Below are 18,013 nucleotides of genomic sequence, written 5' to 3' on the forward strand. Positions count from 1 at the left end.
TTAGGAAAAGTAAAGGGACGAGAGAGGCAATTCTGACGTTACGGCTAATAATGAAAGCAAGGATAAAGAAAAATCAAGACACTTTCATAGGATTTGTCGACCTGGAAAAAGCGTTCGACAATATAAAATGGTGCAAGCTGTTCGAGATTCTGAAAAAAGTAGGGGTAAGCTACAGGGAGAGACGGGTCATATACATTATGTACAACAACCAAGAGGGAATAATAAGAGTGGACGATCAAGAACGAAGTGCTCGTATTAAGAAGGGTGTAAGACAAGGCTGTAGCCTTTCGCCCCTACTCTTCAATCTGTACGTCGAGGAAGCAATAATGGAAATAAAAGAAAGGTTCAGGAGTGGAGTTAAAGTACAAGGTGAAAGGATATCAATGATACGATTCGCTGATGACATTGCTATCCTGAGTGAAAGTGAAGAAGAATTAAATGATCTGCTGAACGGAATGAACAGTCTAATGAGTACACAGTATGGTTTGAGAGTAAATCGGAGAAAGACGAAGGTAATGAGAATTAGTAGAAATGAGAACAGCGAGAAACGTAACATCAGGATTGATGGTCACGAAGTCAATGAAATTAAGGAATTCTGCTACCTAGGCAGTAAAATAACCAATGACGGACGGAGCAAGGAGGACATCAAAAGCAGACTCGCTATGGCAAAAAAGGCATTTCTGGCCAAGAGAAGTCTACTAATATCAAATACCGGCCTTAATTTGAGGAAGAAATTTCTGAGGATGTACGTCTGGAGTACAGCATTGTATGCTAGTGAAACATGGACTGTGGGAAAACCGGAGCAGAAGAGAATCGAAGCATTTGAGATGTGGTGCTATAGACGAATGTTGAAAATTAGGTGGACTGATAAGGTAAGGAATGAGGAGGTTCTACGCAGAATCGGAGAGGAAAGGAATCTGTGGAAAACACTGATAAGGAGAAGGGACAGGATGATAGGACATCTGCTAAGACATGAGGGAATGACTTCCATGGTACTAGAGGGAGCTGTAGAGGGCAAAAACTGTAGAGAAAGACAGAGATTGGAATACGTCAAGCAAATAATTGAGGACGTAGGTTGCAAGTGCTACTCAGAGATGAAGAGGTTAGCACAGGAAAGGAATTCGTGGCGGGCAGCATCAAACCAGTCAGTAGACTGATGACCAAAAAAAAAAAAAAATTAAAAATTCGTTTATTCACTGGTATGACAGTTTACCAGTAATCATCACAACGAGTATCTTCTTCCGAAGGTAACACGTCAAGTGATCATCTGACACAGAGTGCAACATGTCAGGCATTCTCTAGTGCTCATCGTGCTCCAATCTGAAAGTGAAAAATTTCATTTAATTGCTGATAATACGGATAATTCGTTCCAGTCTAGCTGAGAGAGGCTCTCACCGACAACTTTGTTCACGAGAACCGACGACGGTCAACAGCAACAGACAACCAAGTCAGTGTGTATTGATGTGCGAAGAGAAGGAAAAATACGTAGAAAGAGAAGAGTGGGCGGCAGGAAGAAGGAGAGAGAGAGAGAAATGATTGGTTCTGTGCTGCAAGTTCACGTTAATGGTCTCTCCGGCCAGTTACGTAGATCGGAACTCTGGCCGCCTTTGATCTGTCGTCCCAGCAGAAGACCATTTCGCGAATAAAGGCGAGTCCCAGGGCACGAAAGACGGCCTGCGGGGGCGCCACAGAGCAGGGAGCCCGCCCAGGGCACAGACGGGCATGCGGCGGCGCGCCTGCATATCCAGAGCGGACCGCAGGCTGCGTCCCTGTGCACGCGAGTGATGGCCCGTGTGCCACAGACCGGTAATTAGGTCGATCGATGGGGGGCTAATTTGCATACGCAGCCGTCTGCTGCCGCATCCACCACCCTTGATGTAGTAGCCGCCTGCCGCACGCCGCGTGTGGCAACAGCACTCTACTGAAAAGCGATGCAGCCGCGCTAGTGACGAGCAAACGAGGAGACAGCAAGTGCCCTGCACGCAGGTGGCGTTCCCGCATTTACGAGACCTCCCTCTCGGCTATATGTTTGAAAATGAACTTGGCAACATCGAACAGTGTTTATCTCAGTGACGTGAAATTTGTAAAATGGGGAGACGGTGGAAGAAACAGAGTTCACGGAGATGGACAATGATAGGTCTGGGAGACGAGAGGAAACTGTCGTGGTCCGTTATAGGAACCATCTTCTCCTAAAACTATCTAGCTATATGACTGAAAGCACAGTGGCCAGATCGTGATTGAAACCTTCCTCCACCCATATGTGAGCCGTGTGTCTAAGCCACTGTGACACCTCAAGTGGTCGGATTCTATCCCTGCGAGTGTGTATTCACTATAGTAATTATAAAGAATCCGCCTCGACTGCAAATAGAAACCGCATGTTGACCTAGGTTTCGGCGCGGATAACTACAGCTTCTTCGGAACACACTAAAACTACAAACTGCCTAAAGAGGCATGGTCCAACATTAATACAGAACGCCAAAAAAAAAAAAAAAAAAAAAAAAAGCTCCTGACGTTTGAGCGAAGTACAGCAATTGACATGTTCACACGTACCGTTTATTTTACATTTTATGCGATTCTTTTGCCCTTGTGCGCGTTCTGTATTAATGTTGGACCATGCCTCTTTAGGCAGTTTGTAGTTTTAGTGTGTTCCGCAGAAGACGTGGTTATCCGCCCCGGAACCTAGGTCAACATCGGTTTTCTATTTGCAATCGAGGCGGATTCTTTATAATTATTAAATTAAACATCATTTCTGACGCGCTGCAATGTTAAAATTTCTCTGTATTTACTATATTTAAAATTTACTGATTAGTGGTAGTCACTACCATTTTGCAGAAATCCTTGTTGACAACTTGGGTCCCTGGCTCCGTGGCGCCTGCATCACAATAGAAGCCTCCTATCATCGCTTTCCTGTTAAAGTCGGGACTCATCTGACAAAGCAACGGTTTTGCAGCCGTCGAGGGTCGAACCAACAAGGTCACGAGCCCAGGAAAGGTGCTGCAGGCGATGTCGTGCTGTTATCAAAGGCACTCGCGTCGGTTGTCTACCGCACTTTCCAAACGTACATGTTTCTCATAGGTCCCACATTGTTTTCTGCCTTTATTTCAGGCAGTGTTGCTTTTTTGTTAGCGTTGACAAATCTGCGGAAAAGCCGGTGCTCTCGGTCGTTAAGTGACAGTCGCCGACCACTGGATTGTCCATGGTGAGAGGTAAAGCCTGAAACTTGGTATTCTCGGTACACTATTGACACTGTGGATCTCGGGAATATTAAATTCCCTAACCATTTTTGCAATGGAATATCCCATCCGTTTATGACCATTCCGGGTTCAAAGTCTGTTAACTCCCGTCGTGCGGCAATAATCACATCGGAAATCTTTGGAAGTGACAGCTCCGCCAACGCACTGCCCTTTCATACGTTCTGTATGCGATTCTATCACCATCTGTATATGTGCATATCGCTATCCCACGACTTTTGTCACCTCAGTGCATTTAACAGTCTGTGTCTAACATTACTCTTCTACATACCAAAAATCAGTAAGCGAAATGAAAATAGGAAGAGGTATTAACAAAAATTAACTACAAATTAATGATAGTTTGAAACGGAAGCTACTCGCAGGTAATAGAAATTTACACTTTCAAGACTGGAAAAATTATTAAGACATTATGTAAGCTCAGTACAGTTGCGAATGCCACTAGTTCCATGATAAAGAAACATTCTATTTAGAGGTACAAGACGGTGCACGACTGCCGAAGAATCGATTAACCGTCCACACGTTTTCTAACTGATTTGAAAAGTATACAGAATTTTACTTACCAAAAAATGTCTTTAACGGAAAAATTGACAATATCCTCAAAATAATGTTAATTTAGTATACAGTACTCAAATATGCAGAACTCACAATACTTACAAACGCTGCACAAAAAACAACCCTTGTCTCAAAACAACAAAAACAGTATAAAAAACCGGAAACTGCTTTTGGCGGTCTTTAGTGTTCGTTCCTTCACTTGATCCTAAAGTCTCACAGGACTGAATCACCGACCAGGAAACATCGTGTGTTTCTACGTACGCTATCCTCCAGGTACAAGAGATTGCCCTGTCAGCTTTGGTTTTTATTCCATAGGATCACTCCAGCATATTCTGACGATTGTGAGACTGGTCTTTATAGAAAGTGAATATTTATCACTCGTAATACGAATGAACTAATAGAGTGAACAATTATATTAACGGACGCTCGGAGTGCGAAAGAATTTCAGTAAATTAGATTACTTATTCAAGCAGTTATTAGGCTTGGCATTGATTTAAAGATTCGTTGGATGTCCTCAAGACAGATATCGTGTCGCATTCTACCCAATGTGGCGCATTAGATCGTCAACTTCCCGAGCTGGTGGGAGAGCCCTGCCTGCTGTGTTCCAAACGTTGTCAGTTGTGGAGAGATCCGGAGACCTTGCTGGCGAAGGTAGGGTTTGGCAGGTTGTTTTGCAGGAGGAGATTATCCTGCCAAAATGCAAGCCCACGAATGGCAACACAACGGGGCGTAGAATATCGTCGGCGAAAAGCTGTACTTTAAGGGCGCCGCGCGTAACAATCTAAGGGTCCTGCTGAGAAATGAAATGTCACTCCAGATGGTCAATGCTTTATTGTCGGATCATATGTCGGTCGACGATCAGGTTGGTATCCCAGAACTGTCCAGGGCGCCTTCAGACACATCTTTTCTGGTCATCAGGGATCAGTTCGAAGCGCAACTCATCAGTGAACACAATGCTACTCCAGGCAATGAGATTCCATGCCGAAGACGGGGATGAGAAAGGGGGGGGGGGGGTTGATGGCGGCAGGGAAAAAGTAGAAAGGGTTAAATTAATCATTCATAATTTAAATTAAACAAACAGATGTTTAATATTTGTAGAATCTTTACTTTTTGTCCAGCTAGCTGCTCAGAAATGGTGCAAAAATTAAAGTTTGTCTGGATAGCAGCTATATGATATAAGTCTGAAGTGGTGCGAAAGACTGATTACGAGGAAATATAAAAACAAATACGTTATAAAATGACTGGTCCCATTTTTACTCCCAAATCATCCTTTATTTTAATCAAGAACGTAGTCTGCAGAATAGATTAAATTAGTTAGCAAGATTTTTTGTTGAATGACGGTATGACAGGCGGAATAAGGGATAAACGAGCTTTAAATTATGGTCGTAGCCATACACAAATGGCATTACAAGCCGCACGTCGTAGCGCTTAAAGAGCACACTGTCGGCTGATCTACGACAGTCGTTCAATAAGTAATGTCCCACATTTTTTTAAAAAGTCATTAATATACATAGACGCATGTCCTTGTTGGTGCTTCACATTTGATGTTTGTTCTGTGTGCCGGTGAAGTTTCGAACCGTTCTGGCAGTTGGCAGAGCCGTAGTACAGCATCAGAATGACGTCTACGTACTACTCACGTTACAAGCAGATGCAGTTATTGAATTCTTGTATGCAGAAAAAGGAACATAAACGACTGTGTGCAGTGTATGGCGATGCTGCAGTTGATAGGAGTACGGGCGATGGGTAAAGAAAGTTATAGTCTCTGGAAATGCAGAAACAGAGCTTCATGATCAGCTACGCTCGGGATATCCTGTCACAACCCTTGTCCCAGACATGCTGAATCGTGTGTATGCCATTATTCGTGCAGACCGCCGCATCATAACTCGGTAATTGGCTCTATAGTTGTCGGTCAGCATTGGAAGTGCGTCTGCAATGATTGAAACTCTCGGATATTCAAATACGTGCTTACGATGGGTCCCACGAATGCTCACAGAGGACTACAAGATTCAAGGAAAGGTCATTTCATCTGAATTGTTGGAGGTTCTCTACAGGGAACACACTGTGAAGATGACGAGAGTGTCAGTTATGTAGTGAAAACATTGTTACGCCTACAGGACAAGATCGTTCACCAGCACGGAATACATGCTCTTTCACAACGTTGGCGTACTGCCACAGAAGGTGTTGGAGACTATGTAGAAAAATAGGACATGGACAAGGCATGTAGACTTATATTGTTACCCAGTTCTGACTCTTAACAATAAATATGTTCAGAGAAAAAAAAGTGAGGCATTACTTATTGAACGACCCTCGTAAGTTGGGCCAGATCGTACGCCGTCAGGCAGTAAGCGTGAATAATCAGAACGACAGATACACAAAGCAAAACTTGCAGGTACACCCCTCGCTGAAACGAGCATTGTACTGACCAGCCAAGACTATGATATAACTAGGTCAGGCACTTTGCAGTACTTACTACGCGTGGAGAAGGCCATTAACTTGTACGACTTAATGTCACAGCACTGGTACTGTATTTAAATCAAGCACTTAAGTCGGAACTGAAGAATCTCAGATATGTGCTGACTTTCGTGCTTTTCGGAAAGGGCAAAATATTTTGGGAGCGGAGCGGCGGTCGTGTATCGGGCGCGAGCCGTTCCGCTCCGTTACAGGAAGGCGGCGCTGGGTGTGGAGATCCGTGACTGAGCTTTCAAGGACGGCTCGGCACAGCTCGGGCTCTGTCTGCTGGTGTCTGCCTCACTTTTTCTGTCCCCCAGCTCGTCGACAGCCGGCTTTTTGCACTCGCCTTTTGATAACTCTGCTTGTTGGCGCTCGATTCTGTCTTTGTCTTCCAGCTGACACGCATGCAGCAGGGTAGGTCTGTGTGTATTCTCCTCCTCTCTCTCTCTCTCTCTCTCTGTGTGTGTGTGTGTGTGTGTGCGTGTGTGTGTGTGTGTCCGCGCGAGCGAGCGGTGTCTCTTCACTATCCATTTACATGGTATCCTCTTTTGTCTTTGTTGCAGTCGGCTGCGGAAATCCATACCTCGCGTCACGCCTGAAGACTGAGACACAAAGGGTACGTATCTGCAATCTGCGTACTCCTTTTTTTTACGGCTAATGACCAGCCTTCTACGTTGTAAAAAAAATGTCATCTTGCAAATTTCTGCATGCAACGCGCGTACAACAGTCGCAATTAATTGCAGTCTCACAACAAAAATGCTAATTGATATCGCTACTCACCAGACAGAACGAAATGGATTTTCCAACGAATAGGCGGCTGCCATCTTTTTCATTTCAGGGCTCAGACGAGGCCTAAATCGATGATTATTCTACGAGTTTCGCCCCTGGGAGACGTCCAAGAAGTCAGCATTGCTCCACATCATTTGAACTCACTATTAGTTAAAGTCTACATGGATTCCGCATGGTCTACATAGATTCTTTTTCTTTGGTCGAATTTGTTTGTTACGTCCTTTGCACATTTGTAAATCTACACACCATAAAAGAATTAGTGACCCTTCATATGGCTGCCATTATTTGAAGAAAAAAACAAAAAACTCCAACGCGTTTAATTTGATTCCGCATAGCGAGTTAAAGAAAAGGAAGAGGCAGGTGGTTCTATAGCTATTAGCACCCGTTAATTCCGGCACTGAATTCACTCATCTCGAACGGACATTCCTGTACGTGAAATCGCATTTGAACGTGGTATCTGCTACCAGTAATGATTAGTTTGCGTAATAATTACAGCAAACGTAGTGTTATTAACATACATTACGATATAATATTGACTGTGTTCTGGAAGCTTTCGTAATGTCACGTTATGTCATTTTATTCTCATTCACACCGACGTCTTGTTTTGAATTTTACGTTTAGGCATATGAATTAGGAATGGAGTGTAGTACCACATTGAACAAATACATCTATAGAAACACCGAAAAATTCGTCAGTTTTTCTTTTTTCCGTCGTTTCCTAGGTGCTTCAAAATTCACGGAGATACGTTTCGTCTATACGACTAATTGAAGGCATTTTTTTAATTGCCATACACGTTTCGATTCCTTTATTCGTGATGATGCTTCACAGATAAAATAAGCGAAACGCGTGTGGGAATGAACTGCCTTCAATTAGTTGCATAATCGGAACACATCTCCACGAACCCGAAAAATTGTTTATGAGAGTGTCAAAGAATAAGAAGATGCATAGAATGTGGTTGTAACTCGCTCCTGGAGATTCAAATAATGAAGTAGCCTATTTCCCTATACAATGCATCAACGATTCGGTACATAAAAACAAAATTAATAAATCGGCTTTTCGAGGGCGTGTGGAGAGTGCAGCTATAGACGTTCGTCGTAGTTTATAACATGCATCTGTTGAATCAAAATGTTTCATACTCGTATGTGGTGGTATAGTCCGAAAATATTGTGGCGTATCTCTGTCTGCCGTTTACGATTCGATCGTAGATAAGTACTTGTGACAAGCTAGAGTATAAAGACGATTGCTGCTAGTTTCATTTGTAGTAATTTACGTTGTGCGCTTAGATTCCTGTCTGACCAAACTTTCGGAAATCGCTACGTACTCCGAAAAAAATGGTGAACTATTTGTGACAAGAAGTAGTATAAACGTCACTGTCAGTTGTTTGACGCACAGTAATTTCATCTTTCATTTCTTAAACATATGGAAGTCACGGAGCCGGAGATACTCGTTACTGAAGAAGGGAGCTCTTACGCGTAAATTTAAACGAATATTACAGAAAAATGGTTAACTTTGACGAATAACGAAGTCTCAGATTGTGTTGCAAACACGAAGAGGAAAAAATATTTTCGCATCCACCGATATCCGAACCTTTGTCACAGCAGTTCCTCGACTTACCAACTTCGCTACTACAGCTCGCAGCTCCTAGTTCCTTATATTATGTAAGTCCATGCGAGGGAGACACAGGCTGACAACGTTGCCGAATGATGTGGACGGAAGCCATAAATGCATGAAAATTTGGAAGGTTTCCTCTATCAGACTTTACAAAATTACTTTACATTGTTACTTTAAAGTCTTAAACACGTTTCGATAATTAATAAGTAAACCATTTGCGGGAAAGAGTACGCGAAGTCACTACTATTTTCAGCTAACACTCATGTAATATACGTAAGCAGAGCCCATGTCCAGATACTTAATGAGCTCTAAACTCTTAATTGCACAAAATAACAGGTATTTTGAGAGAATATAGACCAAAAACTTATTTTTTTGATGCTGCAATCATTCACGTTAACAATATAACCTAACCGTATTTCTAACAAAGGAAAATTGTCTATTATGAACCCACTTTCCAACTTGACGCATCCTGTGGTGATTCTTTAGTAACACAATCACTAAATCCAAAGCTAAAATCGCTTAATATGTTTAAAATACCAAATTATTGGTGTAAATAAACTACAGATAACCGAACGATAGGGCCATACCGAAATCCAAAACCACTCGGTACAGTTGTCGAAAAATCTGCAGGAGGACTGTCCAGTACGAGGTCTCAGAAGTTAACTGAATAGGAAATTCGAATAAAGAACCGAAAATGAAGTCAGTACCGAGACTAACCTACTGCACTGATCGGTATGAACGACATAGAATAGAGCCCCAGGCGACACGTATCCGTTGATCCTCGCTTCAGTATCGATGAGCCTGTGCCCACTGCAGTCGTAATTGGCGATTTCGTTGGGTCAACATGGGAACAATTACAGAGTGGTCCGCTGCAGAATTCCATCTTCACCTCGGTGCACTGAACAGTGTGCTCCGATACTTTTGCCTACATCAGCATTGTACTCTGGCAGATCCGCTACCAGATCGCCGCATATTCTGCTTAAAAATTTTATTTCTGTGAAGGTCCACAACCTGTAAATACTTTAAAAGAAAATATGGTCCTCTGGCGCCTTTTAAGTAAATGTTTTTTATTTAAGTCGCTCGATTAGCTAATTCCGACCATAGTGTAATTATCAGATTCTTTTACATCATACAAAACCAGATGTCATAACCTACAGTTACATCAGTAATGAATCCACATCGAACGCGTTACATCACGCGGGATGTAACATTTTCGAAGTGGATTCAGTCCCACCAAAATTATGAAATATAGTGTCACGTTTTGTATGTGTGACGTAAAAGAATCCGAAAGTTACGCAATGTAATACGCAACACCACACACGTCCTGACAATGACTTACGGTCAAAATCAGCTACTCGTACAATTGAGCGAAGGATCGTTTACAATATAGCTTACAAAGGATCACGTTTTCTCTTATAATGTACTATCTGAGTACCTGGCGTTGCACAGGTATGTATTTATTCCAATCTTCTATTAGTCCATCTACTCTGTCACCCCCTTACTATCACCTCCATCCCTCTCTCTCCGTTAATCTGCTCTTCCTCCTGTCTGACCATCTGCACCTTTCCCCTCTGTCCACTTCTTGCCCCCTCTAATTCCATCTAATTCTTCCCCTATCTTTGCCCATCTCCTCTCCAGCCCCTCTCTCTTTCCATCTCCTCCTCCCCCGTCAACCTGTTCACCTTCTCCTCTTGTTCTTTCTCTTTCCAACTTCTCCTCTGCCATCTTTCTGTCCATTTCCTCCTCTTCCCTTTCTCTGTCTATTTCATCCCCCTCCCGCCCCCCCCCCCCGTGTATCTTCATCTCCTCCTCCCCCTCTCTCTCCTATCTCTTCTATCCTCCATCTTGTCCATTTCCTCCTTTCTCCATTTGCTGTCCATTTCCTCCTTTCTCTTTTCTCTGTCCATCTCCTCTTTTCTCTCTATGTCCATTTCTCCTCCCCTCGGTCTATCGATCTCCTCCGCTCCTCACTCTGCGCCCATCTCACCCTTCCCCCTCGCTGTATGTACATCTCCTCCACCCCATTTTCGCACCACATTATAACCCTCTTACTATTTCATTCCAGATTGTAGCTAATAGGTGTACCGAATTTGGTTGAAATCGACCCAGGGGTTTAGGATGAACTTTTTACATGCGGATTTGCAAGTTTACCTACATGTCAAATATATTTCGCGTATATGTGACATATTTCAAACATATTTGTACACATATTTCACCTGCATCACTAGTGAATTTTATCCTGTTTAATTTTCACGCAGCTGAATGTTTATGAAGTCGTACCTCCTGAACTGTGAGCTATAAAATAATATCGCAGAAGCATCCATGGTTGTTTGTGGCTACTGTCTGCGAAATGTGCTGTGATTAGAATTAGAAGTAAAGAAGTGCTCTTGTTCTAAAGTAATGGGTGACTAAATTATGGCTACTCGAGCGTCGTGGACTACACTGCTTCTCACCTCCCACTCACCCATCTGGAAATGTTTCCACAGCGATGATATCCAGACTGTAAGTAATATGTATACGAAATCTGTTGAACTCGGTCGCGGAACATACATACATGCATTAATTTTTATAATGTGTGCGGGATTTGCTTTACAGAGCGAGAAAGCCTTCGAAATTCACGTTCTGTGATGAGGCCTGGGCGTCCAACACCTTGACCCCTATTCGCGGTTTGGCCGTCATTCAATCACTTTCCATACTTGCTCACGGTCTGAGCACGTAGACAGCCGTCCAGCTTCGTCGTGTCGCTGATGTTTGTCTCTAGGCGCCGAGGCATCATATTGTGCTCTCAAAGTTCGCTTATGACAGTGGATTTTGCCATTTGCTGCCTTATTGTCGTTAAGTGATTCCCCATTCGTCTCTGCTCCGTTTATACACTTTCCTTAACGGCCTCACGCATCTACAAGTCCATTACGCGGCTTTCATTCTCGCAGTGGGCTGTGGTCAGACTTTTGGCTAGTCATTGTGCTATTCTTGTAGTCAAAACTTACAGATGTCTTATACGACTGTACGTCGGTTATCTTGTGTTGTCCAATGGATATGCTTCCTCATTTTCCATGGATCTAACCTACATCAAAATCCGCAAGCCGGTGTGTGGCGGAGAGTACTTTTGGCACCACTTACCTATTCCCCCTTCCCAGTTCCACTCGCTTCAGTTTGTCGGAAAGCATCTGTACCACTGTATTAGCTCTAATTTCTCGATATTTCTGGTCCCAGTTACTTCACGAGATGTGTATGGAAGAAAGTAATGTGTTATGCGACTCTTCCCATAAAATGATCTCTTTAAATTTCAATACTAATGCTCGCCGTGATGCCCAAGGCCACTTTTGAAGCTTCTGCCACTGGATTTTGTTGAGCATCTCCTAAGGGAATGACTTTCTGGCACCACAGCTTTGAATAACACAAAGTGATATACTATTTCATGTTTTTCTCTTTTTGGGCATTAATTTTACGATGTTAGATTCATTATGCGCAAAATCCAAAGCAAACATTCAGTGAACCATCTCGAGTAGCAGTCTCAGTTAGCGGTTGCTATGTGATCGTTTTCGTTACTTTCTTTATTTGTTATGTACTTATGTCTTAGACTCGCCATGAAATGTGTACATCATCTTGTAGTAGCAAACTGTACCAAACTCTGACCTACTCGATTCATGCCAAGTGAATTCTCACGCTATAACGTTAAGTAGGGGACACGCCACACCAATTAATCCTGTCGTCCCTGCTGGCGTGCTTTCAAAATCTCGAGCAGTGAAAATATCCTCGCGTAGGTCGGTTCCGGGTTCTCACTTCGCAGGGTATTATTAAGAAACCGCCGTAAAAAAACTGTGTTTACTTCTCAGCGGGCATCACATCACGAATTTTTCTCCCCTCTTGAGTTATGCTACAAAGTTTCTGTTTCAAAGGAGGCAGCCGATACAGAATACTTCTAGTTACCAATTAGACGCCTTTTTAGTGTGAGCACTTTATCTAAAAATCGTACTGAAAGCCAGCCAACACTAAAAATAACGTAAGTTTTTTTCTGACACGGCGCTCGTAGGTTGAAAACATCTTACTTCAGGCCCCCTAAGACAATTTAGCTGAGAGAGGTGACGCATTGGTATCCGTAGATAGGCAGGGTTCAGAATGATTCCACTGTGAAAACCTCAACTGAGTCCAGTCCAATTCAACTACTGTAATGTCTCTTCGTTTACGAGACATTAAAACCTGATCATCGGCTACAGCTAATAGCGTTCTGCAAAAAAGATGATGTTATCGCTATGTTTTTGCTATACTGTGATACACTGGTTTATGTATAACACCGTATTTCCGTCCATGCTATATGCCTTCTTCATAACATATAAGTTCTGCTGCGTCACTTCTAGCAAGTTTTGGCCGTAGAAACTATTTTCATGTGACACATGCATACTCATATACGTGTGAAATAAATAGAAACCGGCTCACATACCGTATTTAATTTTAAGACTCATGGACATGCGCTAACGATTACATCCATCAAGCAGCTGTCGGATGTACATTGCATGCCATAAAAAAAAAAAAAAAAAAACACAACGTTTATATACGAGAGTAGGATGTATGGAACATTACTTTTATGAATCTAGTTCTAAACAAAGTTATGAGCCGTGAATAAATACAATGTGCAGCATGTTCGTTCCTCTTTTAATGTACGCCAGGATAATAAAATGAAAATCAACCAGAACACATTAATGTTCTACGAAACAAATGAACTAGTAGTTAACGTAAGCAATAAAAATAAGGTCTCACGTTCACTGTAACCTGTCAGTACGTAAAAAATTATATTCAGTTATCTTTTACTGGTTCCGGGTGTATATAGATTCATTTGTAGAAGATGCAAATTTAGTTTATTCTGTAAATAGAATATGCAGTATTTGTTATCAACACTAACATATCGTTTCTGCCTCTTCAAGTGCTTTGCTATCAAAATATTAACACAGTGCTTTCTAAACACGATATTTATGTCTTTTACACATAATGTCTGAAGCATTCATTGTGCTATAAGATATCTACACATTGTGTTTACATTTCGTGAACATAGTCTCATTTCGAATATAATAAATTTGCTTGAGACGGAAAATCTGTCAAGTCATCACGCTTTTAGAAAGCATCACTCGTGCGAAACTCAGCTTGGCCTTTTCTCACATATATCCTAAGAACCTTGGATGAAGGGCACCACTTAGATTCCATATTCGAAATTTCCGAAAAACTTTTGGCACGGTGCCCTAGTGTAGACAGCTAGCGAAGGGAGGATCATACGGAATAGGCAGTACGTTTCCCTCGACGACAAGCGTTCATCAGACAGGGGCATCATCAGAGAGTGTTCCAGGGAAGTGCGATAGGACCGCCCTTCACATAGGTGATCTGACGAACAGGGTGAGTAGCAACCTGTGGCTGTTTGCTGTTGATGCTGTGGTATAGGGTGACAATTATTGAACTATATGAAAAAAACGTAAATTAGTTACAAACTGCGGCGTGCACACAGCATGTAAACGTCACTAAGATATTCGGATTTAGGTTGAGCCAATATAGATATGCCTTCCATCCTTGGCGATGTGGCCCACACAAATAGCGAAATTCTGCATGACCCGCTCTGAATATTGGGGATGAAATCATCTTCCAAAACCTTCACGTACCGTTCGGTAGTCACCGTGCCATCAAGTAATATCGCATCGATTACTCCGTGACTGGATACTGTACAGCACACAGTCATCCGTTGAGGGTGAAGAGACCTCTCGATCGCCAAATGCGGATTCTCAGTCCTCCAAATGCGCTAGTTTTGGTTATTCAAATGGTTCAAATGGCTCTGAGCACTATGCTGTCAATTATCTCCTGAATGGCTGTTTTCAGCTCAGCAATGGTTTAGGGGTTATTGCTGTACACCCAGACTTTAATATAGCCCCACAAAAAGAAATCGCGTATGTCCAGATCCGGAGAATATAGCGGCCGATCGAGGCCCATGCCAGTGGCCTCTCGGTACCCCAGAGTCAGAATGCGGTCCCCAGAGTGCTCCTCCAGGACACCAAACACTCTCCTGCTTCGATGGGGCAGAGCTCCGTCTTGTATGAGCCACAGCGTGTTGACATAAGGGTCACTCTGAATATTCGGGATGAAATCATCTTCCAAAACCTTCACGTGCCGTTCGGTAGTCATCGTGCCATCAAGGAATATCGCATCGATTACTCCGTGACTGGATATTGTACAGCACACAGTCATCCGTTGAGGGTGAAGAGACCTCTCGATCGCCAAATGCGGATTCTCAGTCCTCCAAATGCGCCAGTTTTGCTTATTCGAATGGTTCAAATGACTCTGAGCACTATGGGACCTAACATCTGAGGTCATTAGACCCCTGTAACTTAGAACTACTTAAACTTAACTAACCTAAGGACATCAAACACATCCATGCCCGAGGCAGGATTCAAACCTGCGACCGTAGCAGTCGCGCGGTTCCGGACTGAAGAACCTAGAACCGCTCGACCACCGCGGCCGGCACTTTTGCTTATTGACGAACCCATCAAAATGAAAGAGGTCTTGGTCGCTAAACCACACCATACAGTACACACTAATTCCCATCAAGCCCCGAGGACAATCGTGCAGTTTCAACGTCCTAACTCAAGCAGTTCAGAAGTTAGGACGATTTTATTTCATATAGTTCAATAATTGTCACCCTGTATGTGGGGATACGCAGTGACTATGTCAAAATTTCTAGATGGAATGATAATTGTAGCTAGCTTTAAATGTAGAGAAATGTGAGTTTAGGAAAAAATCATCTCGTAATGTTCGAATACAGTAGGGTGTTGCCTGACAGTCACATACATGAAATACCTAAGCGCAAAGCTGGAAAGCGATATGAAATGGAACGAGTATGTGAGGTTGTAGTAAGGAAGTCGAATATTAGGCTGGGAGACTTTTAGGAAAACGTGGTTCATATGTAAGGAGACAGCGTGTAGAACACTAGTGCCACCCTTTCTTGAGTAATTCTCGGGTGTTTGGGATGCCCACCAAGTCGGATTAAAGCATGACATCGAAGCATTTGAGAGATATGCTGCTAGGTTGTTACCGGTAGGTCCGATCAGTACGCAAGTGTTACGGAGATGGGTCGGGACACGAATGGGAATCTCTGGAGGGAAGGCGACGTTCTTTTCGGGGATCACTACTGAGAAAATCAGAGAACTGGCGGTGGAAATTGACTGCAGATTGATTCCACTGCCACCTACGTACATGTCGCCTAAGAACTACGAAGATAATATGAGTAAAATTAGGGCTCGTACAGAGACATACAGGCAGCTGTCTTTTCTTCGCTGCGTTTGAGAATGGAACATGGAAGGAAACGACAAGTAGAGTGCAAGATACCCTCCGCTACTCACGATTCGGCGGCTTGCAGAATATGTGTGTAGATGAATTGTCTATTTCGCCAACCACGCTTATAGATAAGACGAAAGATTAGCGAGTGTCGCGAAAAAAATGTTAGATTCCCTGCTTGTTTTATGTAACAACAGAAATGTCAACCTTCCACAGAGGGATGTCAATAATCCAGAAGGTTAGGTAAAGAGGCTTGATAATCTGGTTTCGATAAATCGTTCTTCTGGCGCTTATCACTAAGCTATGGTATTACTTAAGTTGCAGTGGTGTTTCGAAACAGAATTGTCATCAGCTGCACCGGTCCCTCCAGAGTCAGTTCCACCATCTGCAAAACCAACATCACTACTTTCACGACAGCCACCACCATAGCTACCATGGCTCACAGGGCAGGGACACCTGAGGCTGTTAGAAATTTTGCTTTTCGCCTGCAGTCCATTTTTAGGAAATTATTTTTTCATTCTAAAGGTACAGTTATTCAAAATTTTGGTGATTGTTTTCAAGCTAACATTAAAATACGATGAAGGATAATTGGCATATTAGTGGTAACAGTTAAGGATACCCTATACACTGTAGTAGAAAATCCATTTACTCGTATGCGTATAGCTTAATACAAGCGAAGAAAATGTCATTTTCATCTGGTTTTGCTACTGCATCACACTCACACTAAGGGTATTTCATACGTGTGTGCTTGGTTCAAATGGGTGCAGTATGATCACGCGGTGAGTGGAATTCAGAATCCTTTCATTCGCTTTAACTGTGAAAATGCAAGGCTTTGATGGAATGTTAGCGTGTAATCGTCCACAATATTTTCCTTTACTGTATTTCGATGAGCGGTACTCATCTTACCATCGAAATTTTGCTCTTCTTTATAAAGCACTCTTCAGACCTAATGACGGGAAATTTATATTGTCCCTATGTCATCGTCTATTTCACCACATGTATTCTAATCAACGTCAAGCCTTCACTGTGGACGAAGCTGATCTGTCGTTTACGGTTACGCGGACATGATGGTTGTCATCACATGCTATGGTCACAATATGTGGTCCAGAACCCACTCGTTGCTGTCTAGAACATTTTTCTATTCATTGCTTCCGCAAACGCATCATTGTAGCAGCTGCGGGCCCTGCACTATTGTATGACAAACCCGTTTCCCAACATTCAGTCATTCTGCTCCGTTCGAAGTCACTCACATGCTGATATTGTACCTCCTCACGTCTGCTGAATATATTGGTATTTGCTTGCATATTTCCACTGTACACAACGGCTCTGCACCGACTGAGCGCGCCGTAACTCCGACGTGATCAGTCGTCACACACACACGAGGGCGCTGCTGGGCTCAAATGCACGCTAACTCTTTGCAATCTTAATCACATTTTAGGCTCAGTGTTATACACACCCTTCGATTCTGAAGTTGTTACGACCATTTCTTCTGGAAACTATTTTTACAAGCAGTAACGTATGTACACTATTGTGATTAAAAGTATTCGGACAACTGGCTGAAAATGACTTACAAGTTTATGGCGCCCTCCATCGGTAATGCAGGAATTCAGTATGGTGTTATGGTGTTGGCCCACTCTTAGCCTTGATGACAGCTTCCACTCTCGCAGGTATGCGTTCAATCAAGTGCTGGAAGGTTTCTTGAGGAAAGACAGCCCATTCTTCACGGAGTGCATCACTTAGGAGAGGTATCGATGTCGGTCGGTGAGGCCTGGCACGACGTCGGCGTCCCAAAACATCCCAAAGGTGTTCTATAGGATTCAGGCCCGGACATTGTGTAGGCCAGTCCATTACAGAGACGTTATTGTCGTGTAACCATTCCGCCACAGGCCGCGCATTGTGAACAGGTGCTCGATCGTGCTTAAAGATGCAATCGCCATCCCAGAATTGCTCTTCAACAGATGAAAGCAAGAATGTGCTTAAAATATCAATGTAGGTCTGTGCTGTGATAGTGCCACGCAAAACAACAGAGGGTGCAAGCCCCCTCCATG

The 18,013-nt window shown here is 43.0% G+C and overlaps 1 long non-coding RNA gene across 1 annotated transcript in view; it reads left to right on the forward strand.

The window, feature by feature from the left end:
* The window catches only part of LOC126252831 (uncharacterized), a 674,555-nt gene that overhangs the window by 254,855 nt on the left and 401,687 nt on the right, over nucleotides 1-18,013 (forward strand). Inside the window, exon 2 of the long non-coding RNA XR_007545857.1 lies at nucleotides 6,818-6,870. This is a non-coding gene — a long non-coding RNA (uncharacterized LOC126252831). The remainder of the gene's footprint in view (nucleotides 1-6,817; nucleotides 6,871-18,013) is intronic.

This window comes from Schistocerca nitens, chromosome 4 (assembly GCF_023898315.1).
Source record: "Schistocerca nitens isolate TAMUIC-IGC-003100 chromosome 4, iqSchNite1.1, whole genome shotgun sequence".
In the NCBI taxonomy this organism is placed as follows: Eukaryota; Metazoa; Arthropoda; class Insecta; order Orthoptera; family Acrididae; genus Schistocerca; species Schistocerca nitens.